The following is an 18,218-nucleotide window of genomic DNA, read 5'->3' as shown; positions in this document are numbered from 1 at the left end:
TCAAATGTTTGAAAAAATTTAAAAACCTAATACAGTATATAAAAAGCAAAAAGAATGCTGAAAAGGGAAAAGATAGCATAATGTGGCCATTTAAAAGTGGTTAATGGTTGAATCCTTGGGAAGTAATTAACATTGATGCTTGAATGCTTTGACTGTCACAGAACTATACGTTCTCTTCTGTCTTTTGAAAACTGCAATCTTAATGAGTGCAAAATCTAGGGCAATAAATCAAAACTGTAGATCAGCAGTACTTTGCTCACTTGTGTCTTGTCAGACATTAAGGCAATAATCAAGATAAGTTTAAGGGAGTATTTCCTTTAGGTATTTTATTTTAAATTCTGCTAGTGGAAAATACACACTGCAAAATTGGTGAAGACAAGGGAACATACGTGCAAAATGTTTTCTTACTAAAATGGAAAAAAATACAGAGAATGTACTTAATGAACCCGTGTTAGTAAAAAATGCAAGAGAAGATCAGAATGCCCCAGATGGGATTAATTGACCATGATTCCAGACATCCTAACATAAGGCCTATCCTTCACTAGGGTAAACAACACTTTGATTCAGTATTGGGAGGTCTCCACTGATATATCAAACACAATGATAAAAAAATGCATTAGATGTTGCTGCTGCTGCTATACACACTTCTGACACAATATCTCAGTTTGGCAGAGTGTAAGAATGTTCAAACTGTTTTAAACAAACACGAGTGTATGCACACGCATGAAACATGCACAAAGGGACAACAGTCAATGGGTTTTGAAGAGGCTGAACATTAACAGTTCCAAATGTAATGTTTAATTAACCATACAAAATTTCTTTAAAATATGTTGAGTGACGGGTCTTGTGACATAGCGAGTCTTTTGGCGAAGCCTGCCACCCCCATTGGAAAACCTGTTTGCCTACAAGATGCCTCTGCACACCTTGCTAAGTACCGGGGTGTCAGTGGATAGTGAATCAAGCACTGGAGTTCCTCCAATCCACATGGAAAATCACAAGGAAGTTCTTGGTTTCTAGCTTCCCTCTGAATCAGTTCTGTCTCCTGTGTCTATCTGAGCAGTGAATCCAGTTCACTTCTTTTTCTTTGTGTCTCACTCTCATTATCTCTCAAATAAATAAATGTTTAAAATATTTCAGGATATTTTAAAACATTTGCAAGCAAAGACAGTCACAACTGAGGATGTTTTTCAAGAATTACACTTTCCTGAAAACAGACTTACATTTCAATTTCTGGCATTACCATCATAATTTTACTCATGCCCATTTTGAAGAAGATAGCATTTTCTAGTGTGATAATTCACTATAATAAATCAGATTATTCATTAACAACCTCTAGAACTCATATGTCTAGATACATGTTCACATAAAAGCATGAAATTCCTTTATTTTCAAATTTCTTCCAAATTCAAATTATCTGTCATCTCTTCAACTAGCATGCGCTTTTTGATCTTTCACAGCTCTATTCTTTCCCTGTCTGGGACACAAGAAGTGCTTAGAATAGTTTCAGAGCAAAATATCTATTTTAAAGTATGCAGCAAATGCTAATTGATGCCACTTTGAGAGCTCCTAGCATTGTGTTCTCATTAGAAGACTGTTTCAACTTTCCCAAGAGCATTGTAATCTCAAGGAGGACTCTCGCTTGTCCTCTGGCATGGAAAAAAAAATCTCTTAATGATACCAATTAAGAGGTGTGAATGTCATTTCTACATCTTTGTTCTGTTTCAGGTCAGCAAGTCCAGGGCTCAAAACAAAGTCATAACAACCTTGTGGAAGCTTGTAGACTTTTGTAACATCAGCCTGGAAAGGCAGGAATTTCAAAATGATGTCAAATGCACTGGGGTATTCGCAATAGGACATCACATTGTTCAGATTTCTTAAAATTATTGTTGCTTATCTTTATAACGGTAAAGGATAAATATGTACACACTGCATTAATTTAATCTTGTGTTATTGTGTTCTTTGGGTACCACTACTTATGTGTAATCATACGGTATGCATTTTCTACTATAATTTCTTCATGTAATGTAGTTTTTATACAACATGCATTTAATTACTTTTCCTAAGAATGAAAAAAGACAGACTTTTTTGTTTATTTTATTTTGACCTCCGCCTAATCTATGTTGGTTGCCTCCTTAATGTGTACACAAGCTCATTCAGCAGTCATTTGTCACCTCTGTCTAGATCAGCCTGTGTCTCAGTGCCATTCAAAACCAGTTCTGCCAAATGAGGCAGGAAAGATGTATGGCTTCTGGACTGCTCTGGCAGAGAGCGCTGATGTGAAGTGCAGAGTAAAGGAAATAGGGTCATTTTGCAGGACACTTTAAAATCCCGCAAAAGGCCGTAACAATGATGGCCTCCTATATTAAAAAGCCATAGTTACCTTGGGTGTAAAACTAATATTTCCAGTGAAAGCTAGCACAAAGAGAGATGGCATATATTTTCGCAACTGATTTAACTTTTTATTAGATTTACATAACCTAATTTATAGCACATAATTTCACTTAGTTTGGAAAAAAATGTATATCTTAATAAATTGTTTAAAAGTATATTTTAAATCTAACAATACAGAAGAGCTAAATTAAAAACCCTTTTGAATTTATGCATACATCAGATAATGTTAACATTATGATACCAATTGTAATAAACATCATAGCTAAAAAAACTTTTTACAAATTACTTCAAATATCATGATTCTTTTTGAGGTAAGTTCAATTATATACAGTTGATCAAAACAGCTTTAAAATTCCCTAAACTATGTAATCAACATTCCCACACTTTGGAGTGCAGTGACAGGCTGCCCTTACCTTATTTAAGACAAATCCAAAATCCACAAATGTCACACGGTTTTCCAAGACTGTGTGTATTAAACTACCACAGGCATAATTACACCCAAGTTCTAATATATTATTTGACTCAAATGCAATGTTTTGTTTCTGAATTAATTGCAGCAAATATGTTACATATAATGAAATTCTATGATATTTTTCAGTTGGTTCAGTTTTAATAACTGAATCAAACACAATTTCAGATGAAAGGCTACATGAAACTTTAGGCAGAATTATTGTAGAATATTTTATTAAGTATTAATTTCTGAATTTATTTTTTATTAGAATGTCAGATATTGAGAGAGGAGAGAGAAGAAATGTTTCTTTCTACTGTTACTCCCCAAGTGGCCCCGACTGCTGGAGCTGAGCCAATCTGAAGCCAGGAGCCTGGAGCCTCTTACTGGGTTCCTGTGCAGGTGCGGGGTTTCAAGCGTTGGGCCGTCCTCGACTGCTTTCCTAGGACACAAGCAGGGAGCTGGATGCGAGGTGAGGCGGTTGGGACACAAACTTATACCCATTTGGGAACCTGGCATGTGCAAGGCTAGGATTTAGCCAGTAGGCTACCATGCAGAGCCTTCTTTTGTTTTTTTCCTCAACTTTTTCATGTTTAAAATTGTTTCTCTTGGAGTGGTTATTTGGTATAGCAAATAATGCACATACTAGAACACTTAATCTCGTATTAGAGTGCCTACATTCAAGTCACAGCTTCCTTCTAGTGTAGAATCTCAGAGGCATCTGCTAATGCTTCCAGTGATTGGTTTACTGCTAGTCACATGGGAGACCAAGCTCAAGTTACAGGTTTCTGCCTCCTGCTTTTCTCAGTTTCAGTAATTATAGCAATTTAAGGAGTAAGCACACCTAACCTGAAGGAAGATATTGATCCAATACAGCAAGGATGGGGGACCTTAACACCACAGTAAGGAACTTTCACTAATTCACATGTGAATATTCTATGACAGCATTTGTCAGGAGTTATTCTAGTATGTATTTCTATGTTCTAGTCTGCCTGCCACATGGTAGAAATTCAGTGGATAGTTGATACTGAGCAAAAGAATCCATGGACTAAATATGTCTTGAAGCTTTGTAGATATGTCAAATAATTAAATAGGAGCAATATGCTGATATCATGCTGTTTTTGTTCAATCAATTTCTTATCCTTATAACCATTTTAGATATGCAACCAATTGTGTATTTGACCTAACAATAAAAGAGCAAACAGCACCATCAAACTATTTAGAGAGTCATTTTCTATACATGAACATGTATTTATTCATTTACTTATTTGAAAGGCAGAATTACAGAGGAAAAGAGACTTTTCCATCCACTAATTTATCCCACCCTCCAATTTCCACATCCAGATACATAAATGGCTTCAATGATGATGGTCACATTTTTCCTTGTATTGTCTGGGTTCTGTGCTGGTGTTGTTTCTCATTATAGATTTCTGCAAATGGGCCAGTTGGGAAGCAGCAGGTGATGCTTTAGGTGATGGGGCTGCTGTCACATTCAAACGAGTCCCAGACTGAGTTACTTGCTCCTAGTTTTACCTTACCCACTTCCAGTTGTTACAGGCCATTGGAGTGTAAGTTAGAAGATACCAGAGTGTTGTACTGGTCGCTGATGCTGAAGGGCTACATTACAGTAACAATATGGAAGAAAATATTGGGCGAAGGGAGAATATTGATGAGCTAGAATAGGGAGGTTTGTTGGGGGGGGCGGTCCTGATACCTGCAAAGCTGCATCATGTAAAATAATAACAATAATAAAAATACACGAATACACACAAACACTCAAAATGCCCTTACCTGTCTCTTCTGTGTGTCTCCCCACTACAGATGAAGCATCTTTGACATTCATATTTCCAATATCATCTTGTTCATGACAATATACAGTCTATAAGATGAAAGAATATTTCTGTAGTTTCTATCACCTTCATGAGGCCCCATAAGGAACACCTCTTTCTTTGCACCAACAGTACCTTCAAAGGAAGCTAGTTCTTTTTTAAAAAGATTCATGTTTTTTTTTTAATTGCAAAATCAGAAATACAGAGATGAAGAGCTTCCGTCTGATGATTCACTCCCCAAGCAACCACAATGGCCGGTGCTGTGCCAATACAAAGCCAGGAGCCAGGAGCTCCTCCAGGTCTCCCACACGGGTGCAGGATTCCAAGACTTTGGGCAGTTCTCGACTTCTTTCCCAAGCTACCAGCAAGGAGCTGGATGAAAAGTGGGTTGCCAGGGTTAGAACTGGTGCACATATGGGATCCTGGCACATTTAAGTCAAGGACTTTAGCTGCTAGGCCAATGCGCCAGACCCAGGAAACTAGTTCTTAAGCAATTTAAAACTCTTCCACTCTGCACTTATTATTCAAATCCAATACCGCTGAGCATTCTGAGTTACCTGTTGCAGCACTACTTGACTCCTATATATATACGCATCTACATTTATTTGTTAAGGCCACTGCATTATGTCTTTAATTTTATTATATAAAACTTAGAGTGTTATTCTTATTACAAAGAGATAAAATAATATTTTCATGGTCTCTGACTCCATGCATTGGAGTACACAAGTAGTTACCAAGCCCTCTGCCCTATAACTGAGCCACAAGGCCAATACCCCAAGACTGTTTGAACTCTCTTATCCTTAATCTTTGGTATTCAACTTCACTTCAATTTCCATCAAGCGCTTCATGCGGCCATCCTTACTCTATACATTTTCAGTGAAGACATGCATCATAGGAAGTCTTCATGTAGATTCTGCCTCCCTCTCTTGAACCCTTTGAAGATCTTGTTTTCCTGCTTGGCCTGCAGAATCGGGGCTGTTGATCTGAACTTTAATGCCTGACTCTTGAGATTGTTATCACTGCCATGCTCTGCTACCACTCCAACCTGCTGTCTTACTTTTGGAGAAATTTTCACCAGGCAAGAGGTCAGGTTGACCCTGCAGGTCACCCCCAACTTTAGTTTCTCTCAGGCATCAGGCCTTTATTGCTTGTTTACTATTAACTGAATATAGTTATCTTACATGTGCTGCTTTAAAGTTCATTGTTCTGGCATGTGTCAAGTCCAAGGCTGATTAGCTTATAGAAACAGAATTTATTATTATTACTTTTTTCTTTTCCATTTTTTCAAATGTTTACCGCTTGGGGAGTGTGCTTTGACTCTGTTTTCTTAGTACATTTTGTACTATAATATCCTTAGTACATTTTGTATTATAACATCCTCCAGGGGGAGCCAAAACATTACTCTGTAGGTATTATTCATCTGGTTCTCCGAGGTTATCCTTCCACTTACAAAGAGGTCCTTTGATTTGTTTTTTTTCTTTTTTTCCTCCACAGTAGATGCCTCCATTGCATATGCATATGCATACACTTCTTGAAAAATGACATCCTCAACAAAGATGGCTATCTGTTCAAATTCATATTTAGATTAAGATGATCTATAGATTCAAAAGAGATTCAAGACACTACACGTTTGGAAGGAATGTTAAGACTTAGGAAATAAACAGTGACAATCGTTATATGGTTAAGTCTTACATCCAATCCTTTGTAATTCTGATAATTTCATTTGAATATTTGTTGTTATAGCAGGATCCGTATGCTGGAAATGTGGAATGCATATATTTTATACAAAATATTTCTCAGTTTAGTGTTTGCTCACAATTTGGGGGGATTAATTTAATTAAATGACCTCAACTTACATATGATTTATTTTTAAACATCATTTTCCATTTTCTGTTTTTATACATTTTTCTTCCCATTTGTTTGTCTTTCTCACAAATTTTTGTGTCTCCTACTGCAAATTCTGACTTTAAGTTTTTGTTCATTCACATTGAAAACAATTGTCTACAGAAGGTAGATCATATAAGATTAAAATATATGCAGATATAAGCAACACATAAAAATTTACAGGACTGTATGAAAGTGAATAGTAACTCATTCAGGCCCCTGTAGTTAACCCTTCAGTGTTAATTTCATCTCCGTTTAATCCTTTCTCCACATTTTTCTTATAAGTTCTTTTAACTGCATTCTGTTTAAGTCTTTCCCTTGCATCAAATCAGTCATGACATTAACTGACCATGACATAAATTCAAAGATGAATTTTCAGGTAAGGTGTGATGGATCCTTGGTGTATACAATAACTTCATCTCTTCACCCTCTTCTCTGCACATCCTATGCTCCAGGCATTCTATGAGGTCAGTTACATTCCTCAAAGATCTGCTTTACAATAAAAAGTCCATGAATTTATTCATAGCACTTATCCACTTAAAAATGCCACTTCTAACCACCTTCATCAGTGAAGCATCTTGTTCATTTTGTATTACTTTTCACCTTTGCTTTTTAAAATACGGATGCACCCATTTCCACCAGTCTATTCATTATTTTTCTTAGTTATTAATTGCATTCTGTAGTAGTAAGACATTTTTATTCTAATAAAATCAAGAACAACACATAATTTTAGATTAGTCACATTAGAAAACACCTAATGTACAACTGAATCAAAACTCAAATGCATAGCGTTATGTTAACCCAGTTTTCTTCTCAGACATAATAAAAATTAGGAGGAAAACTTGTAAATGACTGTCAATTGTATTGTAAATAATTCAATCTTACTGTCCCTGGAGTAGAATTTCCTTCCCATGTTGGTAGTTGAGCAGAATACAGCTTTGATAGATGTGTGTTGTGTGACACTTGTGTTGCAGTCATGCGGATTTGTTATCTAAACCCTTGGTGTGTAAGCATGATCCTCACTGCACACGTTTTCCAGATATATTCCTGCACATGAGTGTGTGTTTGCTAATGCTAAAGGAACTTGCAAAGGTTTATCCTGCAAGGCCTCTAGGCAGGAAATTGTTGTTCTCCTGCCATACTTGGTACATAGTCAGTGTGTTGCCTTCTGTAAAAGGAGTTGCAGTCAGGACTCAGGATCTGTGCCTGGCCTTGCACTGATACATAACAATCCTGGTGCCTTGATTTGGAGTGTTCTCTACTGGGACACTGGGTAAGGACCAAACTCATCTACCTATGATAAAATTTCTCACTTGAAGACAATTTCCACCACTCTGTCTCAGCACTCAGGTAATTTTCATTCCCATTGCTTCTCCTTGTTACTCTACTCTCATGAACAGCATCAGTAAGCTGATATAGGCAAATAGTGCGTGTTGAGGAATGATTACTGCCCAAAACATCTTAGCTGTAACCCTAGCTCTACCACAGTAACCAGAATTTTCTCCCTTATCACTGATTCTAGGGACCTGTGTTATGGCAGAGCATACAAAGGTCAGTTCACTCCAAATGAGTGCCACTTTGTGCCAGGTTGCTCCATTTCTGACCCAACCCCACTAAAGGATTTGGAAAGGGAGTGGAAGATTGCCCCAGTGTTTACGTCTCTGTCAGTCATCCAGTGAAAGATTGTGATGAAGCTCGTGGCTCCTATATTCTACCTGGTACAGCCCAGCCATTGTGGCCATCTGGGAAGGAAGCCAGTTGTTTAAAGATTTTTTATTCTTCTTACCTCTATATATCCCTCATGCTCTGTAACTCTGACATCAAATTAAATCAGCAAATCTGTTTTTCAAGACTTTGTCTAGCTCAAAATCTCCAGAAACGGCTGTAACCTATGCAAAGTCTCGCCCCATAATGCACCTGGGCCTCACTTTCTATGTGCAATACAAATTCTAAGGTTTTGAAAAGTGACTCAGAACAGGGCAGTACATAAACTCTGCCACAAATCATCCCCCTTTGAAATATTCAGCCAAGCATTGTCCCAGACACCAGTACTAACCTATAGAAGGACCGCCCAAACTTTGCTAATTGCCACTTTCTTTATGATGTTGCTCACACTCCTGTATTAATCTTTATTTTCTGGGCCTTTAAATATTTCCTGTTGTTTTGCTCACTTTTGTCTAAGTTTCATTCCTGAGTTTTTCCATGCACGGAGACAATAACTTAGACCAAATTTGCCTGTTGGATCTCTCAACAAAATAACACGAACCTTTGTTTGTGGTTCCTTTATGTTCCAAATAAAATCAGATAGTGCTTAAGGGAGAAGGCAAGTTTTATTCAGCAACACAATTGTAATAAGAAAGATAGTCCTGCACAAACTGAATCCAACTTTACAGAAAGAGACTCTCGGGATAGCTTAAAGCCTGGAGTTTGCTAAGGGATCGAGTTGATATTAAAGGGGTTAGTTCATGTCTCTACGCCAGTGGGGATTTATTCATTGGTTCAGATTGGGAGGGAAAATGATTTTGTCTTTATGAAAGCATGTACTAATGTCACAGCAAACAATAACATACCAAAATTAGGCCCTATCCACGTCACGGAATAAAAGAAGGCAAGAATCGTTCCATTGAATGCTGACAATACAAAGAGATGTCTCAGGTCCTTGAGGAAGCAAGCATGGTTGGTAGCTACACATCTCTAAGACAGAGAAAAGATTTATACTTGCAAGGCCCTACACATTGAGTATTTGTATCTTCTAAAACTTATGCATGAAAATCAATCCACTCTGTGATGATGACTAGAAGTAAGGCCTTGAAGAGATAACTAGCTCATGATGATGGTGCCCTCATGGACCAGATTAGAACATATATGCATCAAACAGCCAACTGTCCTTTTTCTTTTCTTTCATGTGAGGGGACAAGGAAAAGAGGACAATTTGCAACTCACAACAGAATCCTCACAGAAACCCGACAACACCTACACTCTCATCTCAGACTTCCATCCACTGAAACAGAGAGCTAGAAATTTATTTTATTTTTTAAGATTTATTTTTCATTGGGAAGTCAGATATACAGAGAGGAGGAGAGACAGAGAAGGAGATCTTCTGTCCAATGATTCACACCCAAGTGGCCTCAACAGCTGGAGCTAAGCCGCTCTGAAGCCAGGAACCAGGAGTCTCTTGCAGTTCTCTGACAAGGGTGCAGGGTCTCAAGGTTTTGAGCTGTCTTGTGTTGCTTTCTCAGGCCACAAGCAGGGAGCTGGATGGGAAGTGGAACTGTCAGGATACGAACCAGTACCCATAAGGAATCCTGGTACCTTGAAGGCTAGGACTTCAGCCATTAGGCTACCATGCTGGTCCCAGAGCCAGAAACTTCTTTTGCTTATAAACTATAAGTCTATACACAAATTTTCTTTAAAAAAAAAAACTGTTGGATTGAGTCATACATCTTGGTTTGTAGTTCTCAGTGTGAGAGCAAGCTGAGCTTTTCCATCTTTCAGAGAAAAGTGAGGAAAAAATGAATGATTTTTTTGATTTTTTTTTTTCAGCTCAATCTCTAACCTTCTTGACAGCCCTCTTCTTGCCATTCATCTCCTTGGCATTTATCAATGCTGTTTTTGTTTTACTTTTATGTTTTACTTGAGAAGGAGTAGCATGCATCTTTCCTTTCTGAATCATGATCCTGCCTAGAAAATTTTTGAAAACAGTTGGAGAAATTATCCAGTGCCCACTTAAGCTAAGCAAATCAAGAGATGGCTCCCATGCTCAGATACGGAATGCTTGTAAGCAGACATCAATTTGAGTAATGATGTTTTCTCATGTCTATCTCATATTGCCTTTGCCCTGAGTTCACTAATGAAGACAAATGACAACATAACAAGGAAGCTATCATTATGCAACTCAAACTCTACTTCATTCTGAAGCAGTCATGGAAGGGACTTGGTTGAAATACAGAGGATCAAGCCACCTGTGATGTACATATCCCACATGTCCTAGCTCTGATATCCTTCCTTGCCAACTCCCTGCTAATGCACATGAGAAAGTAATGCAAAATGATTCAGGTACCTGGTCCCCAGGTACCTACTTGGTGTGCTGCTATGCAATTCCTAACTCTTGATCCAGTCTTGCACAACCCCAGGCGTGTAGGGGGATAAACTGGGAGACTGATGACTTGTTTCTTTATTTCCCTCACTTTTTTTATCCAAATACCTGCTTCTATTCATCTAACTGTCTGTCTAAATATTTCTATCTAGTTACCTGCTAATATTGCCAGGAAAGCAGTGGGAGATAGTTTAAGAGCGGGGGTCCTTGCAGTCCATGAGGGAGACCTGGATTAAGCTTCGAGTTTAGGCCTGGCCCAGACATAGCCATGTGGTCTTTTCTGTAACACCATATTTCAAGTAAATTAAGCAAGTTTTAATGGAGTACATGACAGATTCAGTTATTTGTGCCATTTTCTGGGAATAAGAGAGAGTACCAGTAAATGAAAATTCTCTTTTCTTTGAATGATATGAATAAGCATTCCTAAGCATCTACCCAGTCTTGACAATTACTCACGTGATAAATTCTCATACATTTGGATGTACCATTTCCCATCTAACCTTGCCATTGTAACCTCCTTGATGTTCAACTAGTGCTCCTGATATTCCAGTATACCATACTACACTGAGAAAACTGAACAATTCTCAGGCAACACTGGGCATACACTATGAAGTAACATAAACTATAACTAATGGTGAGGTTATATTTAATGATTCCTCCAGAAGCTAAGAGGTGGAATGTGGGATCAGTCTGTATAGCCCTTCAGGCTCTCTGCCTTCTTCCTTTCCTGTTGTTTGGGTAAAACCTGGCCCATCCAGGCTGAGCAGCTTGGAAAGAGATAGCAGCTTTTTGACTAATTTCAGCATCAGAAATTGTTCCATGAAAAATTTTCTCTCTCTCTTTCTCTCTGATTTATTTATTTGTTTTGAAGGACTTACAGAGAGGGAAAAGAAAAGAGAAGGTGTGAGAGAAGAGAGAGAGAGAGAGAGACTTTCATGGAACACTTAGATGGTCTGAATGCCATGAACGTTTAATATCAAAGCTAGGAGCCAGAAACTGCATTTGAGTCTGCCATATCAATGATAAAGGGCCCAGACATTTGTGCCATGTTTTGCTGCTTTCCCAGACCTTTAAAAGAGAGATGGATCAAAAGTGGATCTGGTGAGACATGAACCAATGTCCACGAAAATATCAGCTTCTCAAAGGCTGTGGCTTTGTCTAGTATGCCACTACACTGGCCCCTCTTGACATATTTCCTTTCACTTACAGAAACTAAGTGTTCTTAAACTTGTCCCTCTTATGCTATGCTGTCTTCATGGACCACTGTGAGGGAGCATCAATCAATGCTGAAGAAGGACTTTATGATAAGTCCAGCTTATTGGAGGTAGCCATTTGGCTCAAATAGAAGGGAGGCATTTCTGCTGGAACCTTGACTGTGGCATACATAGAGCATCTATTTAGCCTGTAGAACATGTAGAGTTTAGAAGACCGTGTGTGTCATGCTATCTCTCTGTTAGTTCACATTTCCAGGAAAACCTGTGCCATTGTTTTTGGTTACCTGTCTATCCTATGCAAATTAATTAATTAATTAAAAATTAAAACTGATTTGAAGTATTTTGAAATACAATACTTTCCATCACATGTTTGTATGGAATAAATTAGTCATCTATTCATATTTATATAATGTTTGCAAATCTTAGGTCAAATGGGAGACCCCTTCAAATTTGGAATTACATGACATAGCAGATAATTAATTTTAACATATCATCTATCATTAAGTTAACTGGGTAGAATAATGTATGCATTTATACATTTTAATTTGACTAATGTGAAATGATTACACAGCAAATTATTCAAACACATGACCTGACAGTGTGTGATTAGTTAACAAGTGTTATTTATCAGTGATGAGTGTCGTATTTAAGCTCTGGGGAATGCCCCGAAGTAGTGCCCACTATGAGTTCTGTAGGATGCTGTGCAGCATGGTAATGACAAAGTAAAATATTTAAATGATTTCTTGAGGCTATTCAGTGAGAAAAATTAACTCTGACAGCGAATCTCTGTAGTATGCAAGTAATCTTCACTGATAAAATACTTCTTGACCTTCACAACCCTTGGTTATTCAAGGCTTTGTGAAGCCACATATTTCAATTGCTAGAATCAATAAGCTAGAACTTACTTGGAGAGAAAGGAAATTATGTTATGCTGGAGTGGAAAGACTTGCGCAGAATTGTTTCAACACCACATTTCAGTTAGAACAGTCCTTGCCGAAAGCACTGTGCCTCAATAAGTTAAGCTGCAACTTAACTTATCAGCATTTCATTACAGACACCGGCTTGAGTGTAGGCTACTTTTCTATCAATTCAGCTTCCTATTAATGCATAACCGCGTAGGCAGCAGGTGGTGGCCCAAGCACTCCAATTCCACTCTAGGGACCTTGGTTATCACCAGGTCCTTGTATTTGGCCTGGCTCAGCCCTGGCTGTTATGAGCAGTTGGGGATTGGAAAAATGAACTCAGCCTCTCCATCTTTCTTTCTCTCCCTCTCTTTTCTTTCCTCCACTCCATGATACTTTTGCCATTTAGGATCAGCACAGCACCGACCACTGCATTCACTTGGGGAGTGAACCATCAAATGGAAGATCTTCTCTGTTTCTCCTCCTCTCAGTATATTTGACTTTGTAATAAAAATAAATAAATCTTAAAAAAAAGAAATAACAAGTAATTAAATGTAGAACACATCACAAATATAGGAAATCAAATAACAAACATCAAATACCATATACATATTATACATCACACTGTGTGGTATCTGAGTTCATATTCACATATTTATATTAGTAACTAATCATTGTTTTCACTGTTATTTTCACCATTAATTTATTATAATTAATATATTACTGCATTTTAATTCATTGCATTACATATAAATATTTCTTTGAATTGAAAAGTTTCTGCACTTTAAGGCACAAACATAAAAAGTGCATCCAAGAAAAAATGGTATTTTATTCTTTGGAACAGCCTCTATCTAACTATAAATCTGAATTTTCTATGACCCTGTTTTTTTTAACACATGCAGGTTGAAACAAGCAATTACATTTGTCTCTAAGCAATTCTTGCCCATCAAGTCCTTGGCAGTCGAAACAACATCTTTATTGCCACTATTGTTCTTAAGCTCTTCCACGTCTTCTTTTACAAATCACAGTGAACACATAATGAGTCCTCATCTGGATCCATAATAAATTTCAAGATATTTGTAAAACATTCTGTACAACTTTGTGAGATTACAGATTGTAAAGAAAAGTTGCTTCAGAAGAAATTTGGTTAGAAATGGCTTTGCAATTTCAATAGAGTCACATTTTTCTTTGCCTTGTAGCTTCTCTTATAGTTTTAAATCTCCATTGTGCTCAAATGGAACAAGAACAATTATGCCAGGAGGTGTAAGGTGCTCTCACCATGCTTACTAGAAAGACGCCCAACTGCATGACAGTTACCACTGGATTTACTATCTGTCAGCATATGCTCACTGAAATGAAAATGTTCCCAGAACTCATGTTGTGCCTGTCTGCTTGATTCCCTCGTGCATTTTCTCCTCAGGGTGTTCTAGGGATGAAAATCTCTCCCTCTTATAGCTAACATTTTCGAGCTCACAGCACAGGCTGTCTTTGCCCCCTCTGTGGGAAGCCATTTATCTCCTCCAAGGCACATTTTTATTATTTTGTTTTAAAGAACAAGGTTTGGGTTCATGTAACCTATTCAGTTATCGGGGTCAAAAGCAATTGTTTCTGTCTTCCTGAGTGTGCTTTACCCCCACAGGAGCACAACATAAATGACGCACTCTGATATTTCTGCTTTCACTAATACCCACTTAGAGAAAAGCATATTCATTGTGATGCACCTTCAAACATTACAACAATGCAAGAAAATTGTATTTACTGACAATATCCCAGCAGACTAACTGGAAATAAAGATGCTACTGGAAAAAGAAGCAGTGTAATACAGGGAAAAAAAATCTAAATTCTCCAGGCCCCTGGTCCAGCATTTTATCCAACGCTTGCCTTTCCAATCTCTCATATCTGTTTCTCTTTCACTATTCGCCATGATTTCTACTGATATTTCTATAGATTTAGGTGGATTACAAAACAGATTAAACTGTTGTGAAATCTTGGAGATGATTAAAAGGGAAGTGATGGAAAATTCTTTTACTACTAATCTTACTACTCTTGACTGCTAATGATAGCCACACACTTTTGATACTCATAGTAAAACGCTAAAACAAACAGAAAATAAAAATGTCCTTAATTCCATTTCACAGAGAACAAAATCCAACTTATAACACTGACCCATAGATCTGTAAACCAGGCAGAGATGAGATTAACTGTGTAAAACATGATTCGGGAATAGTTATTCCTTTTAGTAATACTAGGGATTTATAGACCTTCTAGATAATTCAAAAATATGATTTGTTCTTTGTATTGAAATTAATTATGACTCTTCTTGCTGCATTCCCAATTTGAGGAATAAGTGGAGGAAAAGAAGAAAATATTCCCATATGTATAATTTACTAGGTATGATACTGAAAAGTATTTAATTTGCAAAGAACCTTAAAAGCTGGTCCAGTGCGATAGAGTAGTGGTTAAAGTCCTCGCCTTGCATGCACTGGGATCCCATATGGGTGCCGGTTCTAATCCCGGCAGCTCCACTTCCCATCCAGCCCCATGCTTGTGCCCTGGGAAAGCAGTTAAGGATGACCCAAAGCCTTGGGACCTTGCACCTGCAAGCACTGGCCGTTGCGGTCACTTGGGGAGTGAATCATCACAGGGAAGAGCTTTCCGACTCTCCTCCTCTCTGTATATCTGACTTTGCAATATAAATAAATAAATAAATCTTTTTAAAAAAACCTTAACTGCATACTAGTGGGAAGACTACATAACAGACATCCGATGTGCTAACTTTTATGAAACTGTGTTCATCATACACATAGACAATAGATGGTAATTGACTCTAGTTGGCCAATTTACATATATATATATATATATATTCTCCAAAATATAAATATTGTGAAGAAATTTCTTTTGTATCTTTAAAACTTATTTTATGTATGTATCTGAAGGTAGAAAATGAGAAAAGAAGGAGAGAGAAAGGAGATATCCACTAGTTCACTCTTTATATAATAGTAACAGTAAGAAAACAGATCAAAGCCAAAAACCCAGAAGAACATTTTCTTTTCCAACATCAGTGTTAGTTACCATGTGTTGTCCGCCAAGGTGCAGTGGAGGGAAGATGGATTGATAAATAAACAAATAAGAAAATGCTCTGGGAATCAAGTTGATACTGATAAATGGGATGCTGGTATCACAAGCAGCAAATTCACCTGCTCCAAGACCGGACATTTTTTTTTTCTCTCATAATTTAATTTTAATATATTTACTAAGGAAAAATATGTCAACAAAAGCCAGCTGTTTTGATACAGATATGCTTGTTCCAAATCATGAAGCTGACTTAGGTTAAAGTACTTTGGAGTTGTATGTGTGTTGAAATAAAATTTTATAGGAGCATCTCAGTGAGTGTAGGGACTTTGGCAATGGGGCCTTTGTTATGGGGTGGTAACATTATGCTAAACTCCAAATATAGCAGAGGCAAATAGGATTTCAAATACAGCAAGGGCAAGTAGGGATTTGTAGCCAATTAGGAGGGTGAAGGAAAATAGATGGAATGTTACTAAGAAACAACAACAAAAATAAGTGTGTTTCATGCCCACTTAGCAGCACTCTTGCTGAAAATAGACCAATATAATTATATAGCTTCTAGTGGATGATGGTGGACCTTGGTCTGCGATGCTCAGAATTTGAGAACTGGGAGTCATGGATTAAAAATGACTTAGCTGTGTTCCTGCTAAAACGGAATTTTACAATGATATACGTAGATGTGCGTAGGAGAAAGATCAGAAGTCTGACTAAACCCTGTCAAACAAAAGGCAGTTTGGTGTTTGTGTCTGTTCATGTGAGACAGACAGAAACTGAATTTATATTTTGGTAAGATAAATTGCCACTCTAAGATGACTGCCACTGCATTCTAAAATATTCACTCTCTGGATCAGTTCTATCAAGGAATGAAAGACAGGTGGTGGTGGATTTAGGTTTGAGTATCTGTTAGTATCTGCAACACTTATGATTATGCTGATTTTGATTCAATAATCATCTTTCTAAGAGAAATGTCAATAGGATGCTCTGCTTCCTATTGAATGTCCAATATAATGTTTTCTTTATCTACCTACACATATATTTACAATGTTTTCCCCAGGAAACCCTCCACATTTTTCTTCTTAAGGCAGTTGGAGAGACTCTCTCAGAGTATGGTGAATTTTGTGGAAACCTGCAAATGAGGGTATGTGGCAGAGGCAACATTATTTAGTCCAGTTTTCATTGTATAAATCGTACTGAAGTAAAGCGCTGTTTATTCACCTGTTCAAGATGCTTTTATTATCTAGAGTGAGAAATACGTACTAATGTGATTAACAAGTACCTAAAACTTCCAAATGGTTCCAAATGCGAAACCAAATATTCTTTTGATGGATATTTCTTCATTTGTCAGAACTGAATGAGAGGAACCAACCTCTAAAAACCTGAGGTGTACAGGGCACACTTCTTTCCCAATCTCTTGTTTCTGTATTATCTCAGGAATCATCAGAAAATGGTAACATTTGTGAAAGTAAAAAGCTATTCTCTAGGAGTATTCAATTATACTATTTGTGTACATATAATGTTTGTGTATGTACATACATACATATATATATACATATATGGAGAGATATATTCCAAAGTTACCAGAGACAACTTTATTTCATTCAAATGTTTATATTTTAAAATGTTCAGTATTCTAGAAATTTTTATTCCAATAATAATCAAAATTTTATTGAACTAAAGTCAATCTTATGTCTACTGTGTTTTTATTCTCTTTCATTCAGTCTTTTCTCCAAACTCTAATCTTTTTCTATTTTGTCTTCCTTGTTTCTTGTATAAATTCTAGTAAATTAAATGAAGGTCACTCTGTCTGTCAAAGTGTATTTTACTTAAATTCCCACCACTTAAGGAGATGCACGTCTGTATGTGTGATATGTGATGAACGACAAACTAATTTTACAGTAAAACTTCAGTTATGGATACTTAGTTAAGGTGAGATTTTACCAAAAATCTAAAAAATCCTCCAAAATTTCATCTACTTTATTCCTTTGAAAAAATAAGAATTATTAAAGGTTTCAATAAAATAATAACAGCTCCAACTTGAATCAGTGACAATAATGTCATCTTTGATTTGTATCTTTTCTGAAAAGCAGTATTTTAAAATTTTAAATTAAAAATTCTACTCTAACAGTGTGACACAATTTTTTAAATTATTATTTTGTTTTGTTTTCCTCTGGGTCCTTTAACAACCTCAGGTGATAAGGATTGGTTTCTCATAAATGTTCTGTAAAGAGTTTTGTGATGTAATTTCAGCCACTAATTGTAGCACAGCTATTGTCTATAAGTTGTTAAAATGCATTATAGTATTCTATAGAGTAGAGAGCAAGCGTCAGTTTTTTAGTGCACTTAACTTTATGCCTTACTATTTCAATATGAGAATATTGTAAT

This window comes from Ochotona curzoniae, unplaced genomic scaffold, assembly GCF_017591425.1.
Source record: "Ochotona curzoniae isolate NIBS_2020 unplaced genomic scaffold, NIBS_Ocur_1.0 contig_3498, whole genome shotgun sequence".
In the NCBI taxonomy this organism is placed as follows: domain Eukaryota; kingdom Metazoa; phylum Chordata; class Mammalia; order Lagomorpha; family Ochotonidae; genus Ochotona; species Ochotona curzoniae.
This window is presented reverse-complemented; position numbering follows the sequence as displayed.